The following is a 15,155-nucleotide window of genomic DNA, read 5'->3' as shown; positions in this document are numbered from 1 at the left end:
AGTTCTTTAGTGCATTTTAATCAGAATGTAACAAATGTCTGCTGCAAGACATTAATCATTGAGTCCCACCGATAACGCAAAACTCTTTCTCCCAAGAACAGCTCTTGGGGGCCGATTCACAGAACTAACTTAAGACAAAATCCTAAACTTACTACTTTTGGTATTCACAGAAGGCATTTAGTAGTAGTAAAGTTAGGATTCTGTCTTAAGTTTGACTTAAGACAAACTTAAGACAAACTTAAGGCAGACTTAAGACAGACTTAAGACAAACTTAAGACAGACTTAAGGCAGACTTAAGACAGACTTAAGACAGACTTAAGACAAAATCCTAACTTAAGTCTGTCTTAAGTCTGTCTTAAGTCTGTCTTAAGTCTGTCTTAAGTTTGTCTTAAGTCTGTCTTAAGTCTGTCTTAAGTTTGTCTTAAGTCAAACTTAAGGCAAAATCCTAACTTTACTACAACTAAATGCCTTCTGTGAATACCAAAAGTAGTAAGTTTAGGATTTTGTCTTAAGTTAGTGCTGTGAATCGGGCCCTTGGTTTACAATTGAGTTACATTTGTGTTAGCTCAAAGCCAGGAGAACAGAAAGGAAATGTTAGGCAAATTACAACGATGATGCAAAACCACTTTATATCATGGCAAAAGTATCATGCAAACAACTAATTCTTTTGCCTGAACCAAAGACACAGAATGAATCCACCCGCATTATGCTAGCAACGAAGACATCGAAAGAGTTCTACAGGGTTATTGGAAATTAGAGCCCCTCTAATAAATGAGAACAGATTTCAGCATTTGCGAGCTTTGTGTAACAAACTGCCACAGTTCTTTGTCACCAAGATTGGTAACACCCAATACTTGATTGAGCAGGAAGCCTCCCTTAAGCCAGTGTTCCACTTTCACTTGTGATGGGGCACATCCTAAACAAACTCACAATCTGTGCAGACACTTCAGCCACACAAGCCATTAGGATTCTCTCCCTTAAAAGACCCTTAGGCTGTCTGGTCGATATCTATCAAACTTCCATCATAAAACATCCGTGACTACTTCTCATCTCAAATATAGACAGTCTGTTTAATCATTCCTAAAATCAAGGTATTGTCCAATTAGAGCTGAAGGCATCAATGGTCAAACTCCTGGTAAAAAAAGCCTCCCTTTCAGCAGACACACCTTACATCTTGTATTCAACGTCCTTGTTACCACATCTTGGGAAACGTTTCAGAAATGTAGTATTCACACAGTTGCACATCTTTATCAAAACTAATGACATTCTACATGACCATGTTATGTTATGTTAAATTAATTTATAGAGCGCACATACACCAATAGGTTTCTTGGCGCTGGTTTATAGGATTTGCTGAAGCCCTGTTAGTTAGATATGTGCCCAAATTCAGACATACGCTTGGGTAAATAGCCATGTCTTGAGGAGCTTTCTAAATCTCAGTAGATCTGTAGAAGCTCTGATATCGGCTGGAAGGGAGTTCCAAAATCTTGGTCCCAGCACAGCGAACTTGCTTTCACTATCAATATAGAAGACTAAAGATCTGGTGATAGCACAGAGCTGGTGGTGACTTGTTCACTGATAAATCCTCAGGAGCAAGTGGATCATGATTTAGGAGAGGCTGAGGTCGATTTGAATCTTTCCGCAGCCTTTAGTACTACTCACCAATCACTGTGGCTTCCCAGAATAAATGATGCTGACCCCAAAAAACTTGCACTACAATGACCGCTTTATTTTGACACAATTCGTACCCACACAGCTTTTCTGCCACTTTAAAGTAAGTGCTAAGTCAGATTAAATGTAGAGTGCCACAGGGTTCTGTACTTGCCCTTAGTCTCCTTGCTGTTCACTAAGGGGGCAGTTTTACATCTATGCTAATGATAACCCAATGGTTGTTTAAACTAACAGCTGCATATGTAATCCGTTCCACCTTTGGTTCTCTGCAAGAAGGGTTAACTTATGTCATAATCAATGCACACCAATGGAAGACCTCTAATTTTCTCAAATTAAATACATAAAAACAGAACTTCTGACCACAAAAATGTCACTAACAAACAGAGCCTGCTTTCTGGCACACAGGACTGAGGCCTCACACTCCTTCAGCACATGGCGGCAGGAAGCCAAGGGGAATATGTACAAGGAAGTGGCAAAGTGTGTCGTTAGCCTTCTTGGCTAAACAACATGCTCCGCCACTTCTGAAACGCAAGGCTGCACCATATTTACAAGAATGTGGTGTAGCCTTGCGTTTCCCCCTGCGATTGCGCTAAGTTTCACAACTTAGCGTCAACGCAGGCACCCTTGCACCAGAGTGCAAGGGTGTCTATGTGCCGAGGAGGATTGGGTATGTGTAGGAAGGTGTCCCTTCCTGCACATAAACAATCCTAAGATGCCATTTTGTAACTTTCATGTTTGCTGCTTCATGCAGCACAAATGAAAGTTACAAAATGGCATTTTTTAAAAAGGTTTGTTCAGGAAGGGACACCTTCCTGTACATAAACAAACCATGGCATTTTGCATTTCTCCTCGTTTCGCCAACGTAAGACCAGGATTTTTCTGGTCTTAATTTTGGCGCTGCCTCCTATGTACGCCACCCTTGTACATAGGGGGCAGCGTCAAATACAATGGGTGTTGTGGTAGAACGCCCACCACAACACCCACTGCATGCCCATTTCACGCTAACCATAGTGTAAAAGGGTGCCTTATGTACAAGGCAGCGTTAAGCCATGTTAAGTGGCTTAACGCTGCCTTGTACATAAGGAAAGGCCCCTATTGCCATGCGAACGTCACAAAAAATGACATTCCCACGGCGATAGGGGCTTGTACATATGCTCCTAAGTATTCACTTAGATTAAGACCTTTGCAGGCAAATGCACACATCCATAGCAGATAATTATTAAGCAAAATTCCCTCCTATATTGCACCAGAATACAACACTCTTGTAGCTAAAGCCTTAGTCCAGTCATTATGAAAGTGCCAACTAGCTAGGACTGCCATAGAAACGTTTAAACACTTCAGCTAGTGCAAAATGCCACTGTCTGGCTACTGCCCAAACAGACCTACAGATCACAGTACCCCTAGGTTAACGATGCTTCAACGGTTTACAGTCAAGCAATGAGTGCTGCTTAAAGACATTGGTGTCAAACAAAGAATAGCTCACAATTCTCCCTCATTCCTGCCTTCAAAATTAGAATGTTCTTTAGTTAACCCGACATCAGGATGTAATACTTTGTTCAATTTATACATTTTTGCATATATCGCCACAAAATTAAGTATAATAAAGTTAACAGACGTGTTTTAAATGTCTGCACATTTTCATTTACTTTTCTTGGTAAGGAATCCTCCTTTTCAGATACTTTCAGTCTCATCACGTAAGTAGCTTGTGATGGGAGCATGCAGTCTCTTGTTATGAAGGAAATGTTCCCGATATCCTGCTGTTCATTTATGCTTTGAGAAAGATGTGATAACATCGCCTCCCATCTCTTCTGATTTCCAGATATTCAGATCAACGTCTTTGTAATTTCTTCACAAGACTCTAGTCTAGAAACATTGACTTTCTTTGTTATTCCTAACCCAACAATCCTCAGAATGGGCATGGACACAAGCTCTGTTGGCTGCGGTGCAACTCTGGGCACAGGCATTGTTCTTACATAAGAAAGTTATTTTCCTTAATTGGATGGTGTGAGGATTTGGGTGTATTATATGTAAGGCTCCCTGTTTTCCGTTTTTATGGATTTTTACAGATAAATACAGACAGAACACAGTTTGTTTTCTGTCTGCATTTATTTTTAAAAGCGGATATATGCAGAAAACTGTGCTTCTTTAAAGTGACTCTCCATGCTGTCTTTCATGAATTGTAGCCCAACAGCTGAGCAGATGGACAGCATGGGAAATAAAAAAACAGGATGAGATTTTGTTAAATAATGGCATAAGCCGACATACATTTGTGGTATAATGCTAATATTTAGTGGATGTATTGTTACGTAATATTTGGCAGCTTAAATAGCTAAAACACTACAGACATCAAAGTATGAGGGCGTGTCTATCAGTTAAATAAATATGGGACATTTACAACTTCATTTATACACAAAACACAAAATAAATATGGATAAATACAGATAAAATAGCCCAAAAATAAATATGGATAAATACAGATAAAATAGCCCAAAAATAAATATGGATAAATACAGATGGAAATGTTACAAAAATAAATACCTTAAAACCGGGAACCCTAAATATGTTAAGGCTATGTAGCCTTACTGTGGAATACAATCTCAAAAACTGCATTGGGTACAGTCAGGCTTGTTTGAACAACCTTAAGGTCAACCTTAAGTAGTTAGGGCTTTCGAGAAGCAAGGCTCTCTGCATACGTATAAGGCTGCACATGATCAAGGGCCTGCCTTTTTGATGAACAGCTTCAACTGGTACACCCCAACAGACTTCTCAGATCCTCCACAGCCAAATCTGTGATTGTGCCCAAATATAATTAGGCATCATGGGGAGGCCTCAGCTTTGTGCTACTATCTGGAACAAGCTCCCTCTCCACATTAAATCATCCACAAATCTCGTAGCTTTTAGAAAAGCCCTTAAAATCTGGCTATTCAATTCTGTATAGATACCCAGTTCTCAACAGGTTTTCCATATTTGCTCACAGTAGACACCTATGGGACTTTGTGGGCTTAACAAGTTCTTTTAACATAACATAACATAACATAACATAAATGTAAATTGATACTTGTATAGCGCACTACTCACCCGCAAGGGTCTCAAGGCGCTTGTACGAATACCGCTGTGGAACCCATCCTGGCTTTCCCTGTGAGGCGTCCACTCCTGGGCACCCCCAAGGTGGAGGCCAGGCATCCTTAGCGTTGTGGGGGCCGTTGTGGAGATTAAGCAAGCTATTGCCCAGAGTTGCAGAGTGGGACTCCATGATTGGAATGGCACTGAGGCGAGAATTATCAGGTCCGTGGAATTTTTGAGCCAAGACCCGCCGAGGCGGGGAATTGAACCCTGGTCCCGGGCTAGACCTCTGCATTAGGGTCTGCCGCTCCAATTATTGAGCCACACTTCTCCACAACATAACATAACATAACATAACATAACATAACATAACATAACATAACATAACATAACATAACATAACATAACATAACATAACATAAAGTGTTTTCCTATCCAGTTCCAGCCTTTACAGCACAACCATCATAGACAATAATGGAGTGGTCCTGATGATGGGGATGAAGGATGAAAGGATACCGTAGTTGCTGTGTGGTCAACGGGGGTGCCTTTGTGGTGATTACTAGGTCTACAGGTAATTGGGGATCACCTTTTTCACAGAGCTCTGGGCCTCACAAAGTCCTCTTTTATGCAGTAGAACTCCAGCTGTGGCAGGGCTATCAGTTTCTGAGTCCACGGTTAAAGCAAAATCCTGTCGTTGACCCTAGTGTCCCTCTTGGGTGACCAATCCAGACTCTGAAAACACTCCCAGGTCAGTCTGACTCCGGTGCAGCTGTGGGCAATCGAGGATTGGTCTCATGGGGCACCCAGCGGCAGTTAGCAGTGAGTTTCTGAAAGTGGCTAACAACTTGCTGTTTTGGGCTACTTCGGCTCTCTTGTCCCTGGAACTGGTACCAGGGGGAGGCGTGGGTGGTGCACTGCATAAGCTAGGTGAAAGGTATTTTCGTTCAATAAGGTCTGGGTGCGCAATCAGGGTGGTGTTATCCGTCCTAACACCATCAATGAACAGCTGAGTAGTGTCTTGCAGAGATCTGCAAGTACATCCCCTGGGTAGGCACTCCAATGGGTAATCAAACTAAGTTGATTCATGCAAAAGTGAATCCTTTTAAGATGCGTGTTTTTAAATGCTTTTATTCAGCGAATTAGTTCAATTCGATATTGTTTGGCATATCAAATGTTCATTTGTAATCCATACTAGCAGATCTATGAATCTTGATCTCCTATGCATTTCGGGCTGGGACGCCCTTGGTCACGGAGCACTGTTGAGGAAGGGAGGGAGGGATAAGTCAGTGAGGGTATACCGCCTGGATTTACACGTGCTTAATGTGACTAAGTGCAACAATAACTAAAACGGGTGTGTTTGCTAACGTTTTAGTGACTGAGTGAAGGTACTGGGTAGTGCAATGGAAATTACTGCGTGTGTTGGTTGAATGCGCGCTGCGCAATGACATGCTGGGTTCTGTAGCGCTGTGGGCGAAGAACACTTACTTCATAGATACCGGTGGCAAAGCGTGCCGTCCATCGCTTAGTCGAGGGGTCTGCGTGTGGTGCGGGCGGGTGCTCGTTATGTTTAAACACTCGGTGATGTGACGTGAAGAAACGTAAACATAAACAAAGGACTACTCGGAAGTATGCACGGTGGCGACCATCTTAGAATGTGGGGAGATAGAGTACAGGTGATGCAAACTGGGGAGAATGCAGAGAGACAATGTCAAAAAACAGAAGTAGTATTACATGAATAAACAGTAACATAATAAGCAATGCATCATATTAGTATTACAGGTAACAACTATACTCAATACGGTCATTAAGACCATGCGGCTTCAGAGTCTGTAACAGATAAATCCATTCAAGTTCTCTTTTTAACAAGAGTTTATGATTGTCAATCCCTTCTCGTTTGGTGAGGGTTTCAAGTACTATGAATTTTAATTGGGCGATGGAATGCCGAGCCTCAGCAAAATGCATGGCGATGTTGGATTTCTCAACTTTCAGCCTGATGTTAGATTTATGCTCGTTGAGGCGAGTTTTAATTTTCCGTTCGGTTTTACCGATGTACAGCTTTCCACAGGGACATTTCAAAGCATATATCAAATTCATCGAGTCACAGGTAGCATCAACTTGAAGTTTAATGTTGTGACCTTTCATTGGGTGCTGGATACTGTTGCCTTTGATGACACTATTGCAGTGATTGCAATTGAAGCAAGGTATGGTGCCACGGTGTTGTGTGTGGGTTTCAGTGGGTTTAGACAAAATTTCCTTGAAATTTCTGCTTCTTGTGTGTGCAAAAATTGGTGGTTTCTCAAAAATGCCCTTGAAGTCGGGTTCACTTTGTAAGATGGGCCAGTGCTTCCGTATAATCTTCTTGTATGTAGGGCTGGCTGTGGAGTATTTGGATACTATCACCATACGTTGTTCTTGCACTCTATTGCTTTTCAAAAGGCTATCTTCTCTGGTGATGAGAGCAACTCTAGATTGTGCTTCATTCAGAGTATGTTCAGGATATCCTCTAGCACGGAATCGTTCACGCATCTCATTAATGCGCATGATGTATGTCTGTTCGTCTGAAACGATGCGTTTAACACGCAACATTTGCGAATATGGCAGGTGTTGCTTCAGGGACCCTTGGTGGAAGCTGGAAAAATGTAAGGTATTGTTTCTGTCTGTGTTTTTTCTGTGTAAGTCGGTAATGAATCCCTCTGGTGTGATCTTGATATTGACGTCAAGGAAGGAGATATCTGTGTCACTTATGTGCCATGTTAGTTTTATTCTTGGATCTTTGCTGTTGATTTCTGTTAACAGATCCTGAAGAGACTCTTTGGTGTTGGACCACATGAAAAACAGGTCATCTATATATCTGACGTACATTTTGGCATGATCTTTGAACTTAGAGTTGGTATATATGTACTGTTTTTCAAAGTTCTCCATGTACACATTTGCATACGTTGGGGCAGCACAATTTCCCATCGCCATTCCGGATAGCTGTAAAAACCATTGATTGTCTAGCTTGAAGTAACTGTGATAGAGAATAAATATCATCAGTTCCATGAGGAAGGCCTGCATGTGTGTCTTTATCTCACTGTTAAGCAAAATTTGTTCGATGGCTTCAATGCCTCCAAGGTGAGGTATAGATGTATAGAGAGAACTCACGTCTGCAGTGCATAAGATCAGTGGTGGCATATTGTTGACTTGGATGGATGATAGTTTCACAAGGAAGTCTGTAGTGTCTTTGATATAACTAGCTGTGTTAACAATGTGAGGTTGGAGGTACTTGTCGAGAAATTTGCCTGTATTCTCATGTATGGATCCTTTTGTTGACACTATTGGTCTACAGGGTGGGTCTGTAAGATTCTTGTGTATTTTGGGACACATGTGGATCGTTGGACTTCTTGGATGTTCTGTTATCAAGTAATTTTTAGTTCGGTCTTCAATTGTACCAACTTCATGGGCTCGATTCATGATTTCTTTAAGTAGATTCTGGAACTCAATGGTGGGATTATTGTCCAGTGCCTGATAGGTCTCCGTGTCTTGTATATGTTCCCATAGTTTTTGTGTGTACATACTTGAGTTCATAATTACTAATGCACCTCCCTTGTCAGCCTTGGTACATTTTATTTTGGGGTTGTTGGCCAGTGCTTTAAGTGTGTCACGATCCTTGTTGGTAAGGTTGAATGCTCTCCTTGGTGCTTTGTAATTGATCGTCTGTAGATCGTTGCGTACTAGTGTTTCAAATAAATCAATACATTTATGACTACATGGAGCCTGGTAGGTGCTGGGGGGTCTTAAGCCTTTAAGCTCATCCTCTCTTGTGCTAGTTGTGGTGTTTGTTACTGGTAAGACATTGTCAAAGAAATGTCTAAGTCTTAATTTCCTTGTGAACTTAAAGGTACTGACCTCTAGTTCAAGCAAATTAGTCACAGTGGTTGGAATGAACGAGGTACCTCGTTCAAGCAGGTTCATTTCATGGCTCGAGATTTGTATGTCAGAGATGTTAATCACTAGACTGTCTTTTTTCGTTTCAAGTCCTTTTTGGCTACCATGCTTCGGGTGTTGGGTGGGCTTTTTTCTTTGTCTTTTGGCCTGGCTGCGCCTGAGTCTTCGAGTTCGGTGGTGTCCACCTCTAAAAAATGACTCGTCGATGTTTGCTCATGACTAGTGGTTGAGGTGCTAGCTCTTTCAGAACTTGGTGCTGGTCTTGGGCCAGTGGTGGATTTTCTTGAAGTGCAGCTAGTGGTATCGGAGTCAGAGGATGATGTGTCAGTTTGAGCATTAAAGGGTTTGTTGCGTCGCCTTTGGGCGTACACATCGGCCCAGGAGTAAACCTCATCAAGCTTGTAATCAAGCGTGTCCCGTCGGAACTTTCTAATTTTGCGTTCATTGATGTCTTTTTGGTGTTTGTCCAGAATACCTTTGATGTCTTCTAAGGTAGACGATAGTTCCTCGGATGTGAGAAGATTTTTCATTTCATTGTCAATTTCTTTCATCTCTATTTCCAACTCTTTTAGAATGCCGGCTAGTTCCTCCACTATCAAGAGTATTAAGTCCAGGCTGCACTTATTCAATATTCCATTCCATTTTTCTAGGAAAGGTTTCGAATTTTTGCAAAGGGAAGGCTTCAATGCTATGCGCAATCCACGTGGGATTCTGAGTGCCCGGTGGTATCTCAGTAATGTGCTCGCGTGGAGCTTTTGGTTGATATGACGCTTGGATAGGTATAACAACTGTTTAATGCATTGCTCCTTGTTACGACTGGTAGGAGCAGGGGTGATGTCTTCCTCAATCAGTGAATATATTCGTTGTCTCTCAGTTTCATCATATGCTAATGTATGGGCTCTCGCTTCGGTACTTTTACTAATTTCCTCGAATTGCATTGTGCTTGAAGTGCGTGCTAAACCACCTCGGGGCGGACAAACGTAGAATACAGAAAGAGGCGTGGGTGGTGCACTGCATAAGCTAGGTGAAAGGTATTTTCGTTCAATAAGGTCTGGGTGCGCAATCAGGGTGGTGTTATCCGTCCTAACACCATCAATGAACAGCTGAGTAGTGTCTTGCAGAGATCTGCAAGTACATCCCCTGGGTAGGCACTCCAATGGGTAATCAAACTAAGTTGATTCATGCATGAATCAACTTAGTTTGATTACCCATTGGAGTGCCTACCCAGGGGATGTACTTGCAGATCTCTGCAAGACACTACTCAACTGGTACCAGGGGCTCAGCCAACTGAACTTTGGAGTCACTGCTTTGGTCTGTATCATGACTTTTCCTCATACCAGGAGCCACAGGTACAGTCCCAACTTTGCTAGTCCAAAGATACAGCAGGTTCAGTCCAACAGGCGGTTCAGCCTCTGTTTGTGGAGTCCAGGGCCAGCAAGGCAGTCCGTCTACAGTCCTTTTCTCAGTTCAGTCTTGATCTGAAATCAGAGTGCCGGTGGTGCAATATTTATCTCAAGAAAGTACCTGAGTGGCCCACACGGTCACTAGCCAATGGACTACCTGGTCCCCTCCTTTCCAGTGATGACTTTACTGCAATGTGTGACACATAACAATCCACGAGTGCGCTATTCTGCCCACTCCCAAGATGTTAGCACCCTTCCTTGGCTGTGAGAACTTGGTAGCCCACTCTAAAAGTGTGGCTAACTGTGGGCTACATGCCCACAGGGAAATCAGTTTGGGCACTGGTTTTCCATCTCTGGCCCTGTCTCCAGCCTTTCTTCCTGAACAAAGGGCAGTGCCTCACGAGTGTTATCAGCATTTGCCCACCAAAGGCGGCTTCACCTTTGAAGCTTGCATTTTGGGCTGAAACCCAATTGGCTTCCTGCAAGGGGAAGGTGACACCTCTCCCTGGAGTGGGCTTCTATTGTTTTCAAGCTTCATTCACACTACTCGCCATGTGGGCAGAATGCTGCCTGTGGGCCAGTGACCTTGGAAGGCTAATGGACCAGCTGGGTCACAGAGTGGCACCTTTCTAAAAGTTGCTATACTTTAATAGTGACATCAAATTCGATCGGGGCATCAGGTATGCTTCTAATGCCATGATTAATTTGATATCTTACAGGACCCAGTTAGGTAGTCTCATTCAGAAGTTAGCCAGACTGGGGTGCCAGCTGGTAACCCTGAATTACCCAATAGAGCTACTTCCTTTTCCACAGTAAAACAAATGTTTTAGGGGTTTTACTGCAAGGACATATATAACATACATGTCCCACTTAATAATATATAGGTCCCTGCCTTAGGGCTCTCTAGGACTTCCTTAGGGGAGACCTACATATATTGTTAAGGGAAGTGTTGGCTTTGGCATTGGTTTAAAGGGCAAAGCTGAATTGGCAGTGTAAACACTGCCCTTCCATTCTGCAGTAGCAGACATGGGAGCCATTTTGTACTTTGTCACGCACAGGGTGGTACAATCAGTGCAGCAGCCCTGGGTGGAAACTCTCCCTTACATGCCATATACTAGGGACTTGGAAGCAAGTCAGTACTTCCCAAATGAGGATAGCCAATTTGACATATATACGTTGTAAGCGGTTGGAACACTTGCACTGAGGTCTTGTTAGCAGACCTCAGTGCACTCTCAGAGTTGAAAAACTATCAGCATCAGTCCGAAAATGAGGGGGGGGGGCATGCAAAAAGGTGCATTTCCTTACATGCTCCCTCCCTTTCAGACAAGAGGTGATGAGTAACTAACCCTTGTCCTTGTGGTTCTTATCATCTAAGTGGAAGAACCTGTAAAGGCCATCTGCATTTGCATGGTCAGTCCCAGGTCTGTGTTCCACTGTAAAGTAGATACCTTGTAGAGAGATGGACCATCTCAACAGCTTGGGGTTCTCTCCCCTCATCTGTATCAACCATCTGAGAGGTCTGTGGTCAGTTTGAACTCTGAAGTGAGTCCCAAAGCGGTAGGGTCTTAGCCTCTTCTGTGACCAAACCACAGCAAATGCTTCCCTCCCAATGGCACTCCAACGCTGCTCTCTCAGGAGGAGTCACCTGCTGAGAAATGCAACTGGTTGATCCTGACCTTAGTCATTTAGCTGTGATAAAACTGACCAAATCCCTTGTTCTGAAGCATCAGTTTTTATACAACAAATTCCTTGCTTATATCAGGTGCCTTTAGGACAAATGCTGAGCGCAAAGCTTCCTTAAGCATGCCAAAGGTATTTTGACACTGGTCTGTCCATATGCCTGACTTGGCTGTTTCTTTGAGGTTAACTCTGCTAAGAATGAGAAATTGTACCACACCCTTTACAAATCTCCCATAGTACCCAGTCCGGCCAGGAAAGGCTCTGACCTGGATCTGTTTCTTAGTAGCTTCCCAGGCCCAAACTTTCTGGATTTTAGTTTGGAGAGGCTCTACTTGGCCCCATCTTCTTGGTGGTGCAAGTAGACTGCAGACTCTTACTCTATCTGGCATAAACGTTCCTGGATAGTCATCCCTGCCTCTTGAAGGTTGTTATTAACCGGGTCTCTGGTTGGCAGAGGTTTGCACCCTGTCCAAGCAGGAACCACTGTTCTAGTCAGGGTAAGTCAGATCACAACCTAAATTAAACTGTGCTCACCCTCTGGTAGCTCGGCACAGAGTAGTCAGGCTTAATTTAAGAGACAATTAGTAAATTATTGGTGCACACTTTAATTACAGTAACACAGTAAAAACACCACAAAATGGCTCCACACCAGTTTAGAAAAACAGAGAATATTTATCTGAGTATAAAATGACCAAAATGACAAAAATCCAATAAGTGGAACTTGGAATATTAATTTTTAAAGAATAAACTGCAATAAAGTGCTTTAAATTCAATAGCTTTAAGGAGAACATTGAGGGTAAGTTAGACCGAGGAAAATCCAAAGTTCAGGCCGACTGCGATGGAAAGCAGGCTGGCTATAGGACTCAGACAGGTCTAGCTGACAAAGTACCTTGGTTGGAGCAAGCGTCGACGTTGAAGACTCGATGCAAGGAGACGAGGAAGTGCAGTGTTGTTATTATTCCCGTGGATGGAGGCAAAGCGTCTGCGCCAATCCACGCCAGTAGATGAAGAGTTCAGTATCGAACACCTTTACAATGCAGACACTGCAACGTCATCAAGTTGTGCTGCTCCCTCGAGCTTTGAGCTGACGAGCTCCTGGGCGACGCACCTGCGTGCCTGTGTGGGCACTGGCCCTTGACGGTTGCTTGGCGGCCCTCTCTTCCACCTCTAACTATTTTCTCTACTGAGGAGGGAAGTTATCCCGAAACCCGAGCCATGTCTCGGGCGATATTTTAAAACCCGGGACATGTATCGGGTCTAGAGATTATCAACAAGTACTTACTTGCACCCACTGGGGTGAGCCACTTAAGAACTTCATGCACCAGCTACCCATGGGGCGACCCGGAGGAGGAGCTAGCGGTGTGCGCTCCATTGCGGTTGTTTATAAGTTGTGCTGTTCGTCGAGACGATATTGTTGGCATGAAACCTCGCAGTGATGTCTTTTGGTTAGTGTTGTGTTGGCGCAAAATCTCGCAGTCTAGGCCCACATCATCGTCAAGCCAGGCCAAGATGTCCTCAGCTAGGGACTGCATCGGCATTGAAGGGCGATGCGTCAGTTCCGATTGGCAAAAAGTTGTCACTATATTGTTTTGAAGGAAAAGCAGCTGCATAACCCATGTCTGAGGCCCAGTACTGGATTGAAACCTCAGGCAAGGGAGGACTTAAAGATGGCAGAGTCCAGCAACTGAAGCAGAGTTGAAAGAATTCATTGAAAGCCTTAGACTTCAAAAACAGGGGGCAAGCCAGCAAGCCTTTGGAGAAACTTGGATTCAAGGATGTAGAGAGCAGATCCAGTCCCTCTCACTCACAAGCAAGAGGCATCATGCAGCAGTCCAGCACAGAAAAGCAGATAGCAAAGTGGCAGTCACTCCTACAGCACAGCAATCAAAAAGCAGCAGGCCAATACAGCAAGGCTGTTAGCCAGAGTGGCAGTCCCTCCTACAGCACAGCAGCTCTACTTCCAGGTAGAATGTACTTGGCAAAGTTCTGATTTGGTGGTGTCAGGGGCCGAGTACTTATACAAAAACAACAGTTGATGGACAGAATGCAGAACAATGTCATACATTCACCCCAGAGAAGAGATCTGGGCCTCAATCCATTGTTTTTTTGCTCACCATGCCATTCCAGTTTGAACCCAGCCATATGCAAATCAGTCTTGACCCTGTGCCTCATGTGAACAGTCCAGCCCGAACTGCCAAGCCAGGTCCTGCCTGGACTGGAAACAAGCATCCTAGGACCAGTTTCAGGGCTTCACCCTCTTCAGCCAGGATTGCTTGATTCCAGTGGCATGGCGAGCACGGGACCCACGTCTGGGCATACCGTCCCACTCGGGGTGACAAATGCAAAAACAACAGTTGATGGACAGAATGCAGAACGATGTCATACATTCACCCCAGTACAGAGATATTGGGCCTAAATCCATAGTTTTTTTGCTCAGCATGCCATTTCAGTTTGAACCCAGACATATGCAAATCAGTCTTGACCCTGTGCCTCATGGAAACAGTCCAGCCTGAACTGCCAAGCCAGGTCCTCCCTGGACTGGAAACAAGCATACTAGGACCGGTTTCGGGGTTTCACCCCTCTTCAGCCAGGATAGCTTGCTTCCAGTGGCACGGAGAGCACGGGTCCCACGTCTGGGCATACCCGTCCCACTCGGGGTGATAAATGCAAAAACAACAGTTGATGGACAGAATGCAAAACAATGTCATACATTCACCCCAGTACAGAGATCTGGGCCTAAATCCATCGTTTGTTTGCTCACCATCCCATTCCAGTTTGAACCCAGCCATATGCAAATCAGTCTTGACCCAGTCCCTCATGGGAACAGTCCAGCCCGAACTGCCAAGCCAGGTCCTCCCTGGACTGGAAACAAGCATCCTAGGACCTGTTTCGGGGTTTGACCCCTCTTCAGCCAGGATATCTTGATTCCAGTGGCATGGAGAGCACGGGAACCACGTCTGGGCATACCCGTCCCACTCGGGGTGACAAATGCAAAAACAACAGTTGATGGACAGAATGCAGAACAATGTCATACATTCACCCCAGTAAAGAGATCTGGGCATAAATCCATCGTTTATTTGCTCACCATGCCATTCCAGTTTGAACCCAGCCATATGCAAATCAGTCTTGACCCTGTGCCTCATGGGAACAGTCCAGCCCGAACTGCCAAGCCAGGTCCTCCCTGGACTGGAAACAAGCATCCTAGGACCGGTTTCGGGGTTTCACCCCTCTTCAGCCAGGATAGCATGATTCCAGTGGCATGAAGAGCACGGGACCCACGTCTGGGCATACCCGTCCTACTCAGAGTGACATATGCAAAAACAACAGTTGATGGACAGAATACAGAACAATGTCACACATTCACCCCAGTACAGAGATCTGGGCCTAAATCCATATTTTTTTTGCTCACCA

This window comes from Triturus cristatus, chromosome 7, assembly GCF_964204655.1.
Source record: "Triturus cristatus chromosome 7, aTriCri1.1, whole genome shotgun sequence".
Lineage (NCBI taxonomy): Eukaryota > Metazoa > Chordata > Amphibia > Caudata > Salamandridae > Triturus > Triturus cristatus.
Note: the sequence above shows the minus strand (reverse complement) of the source record.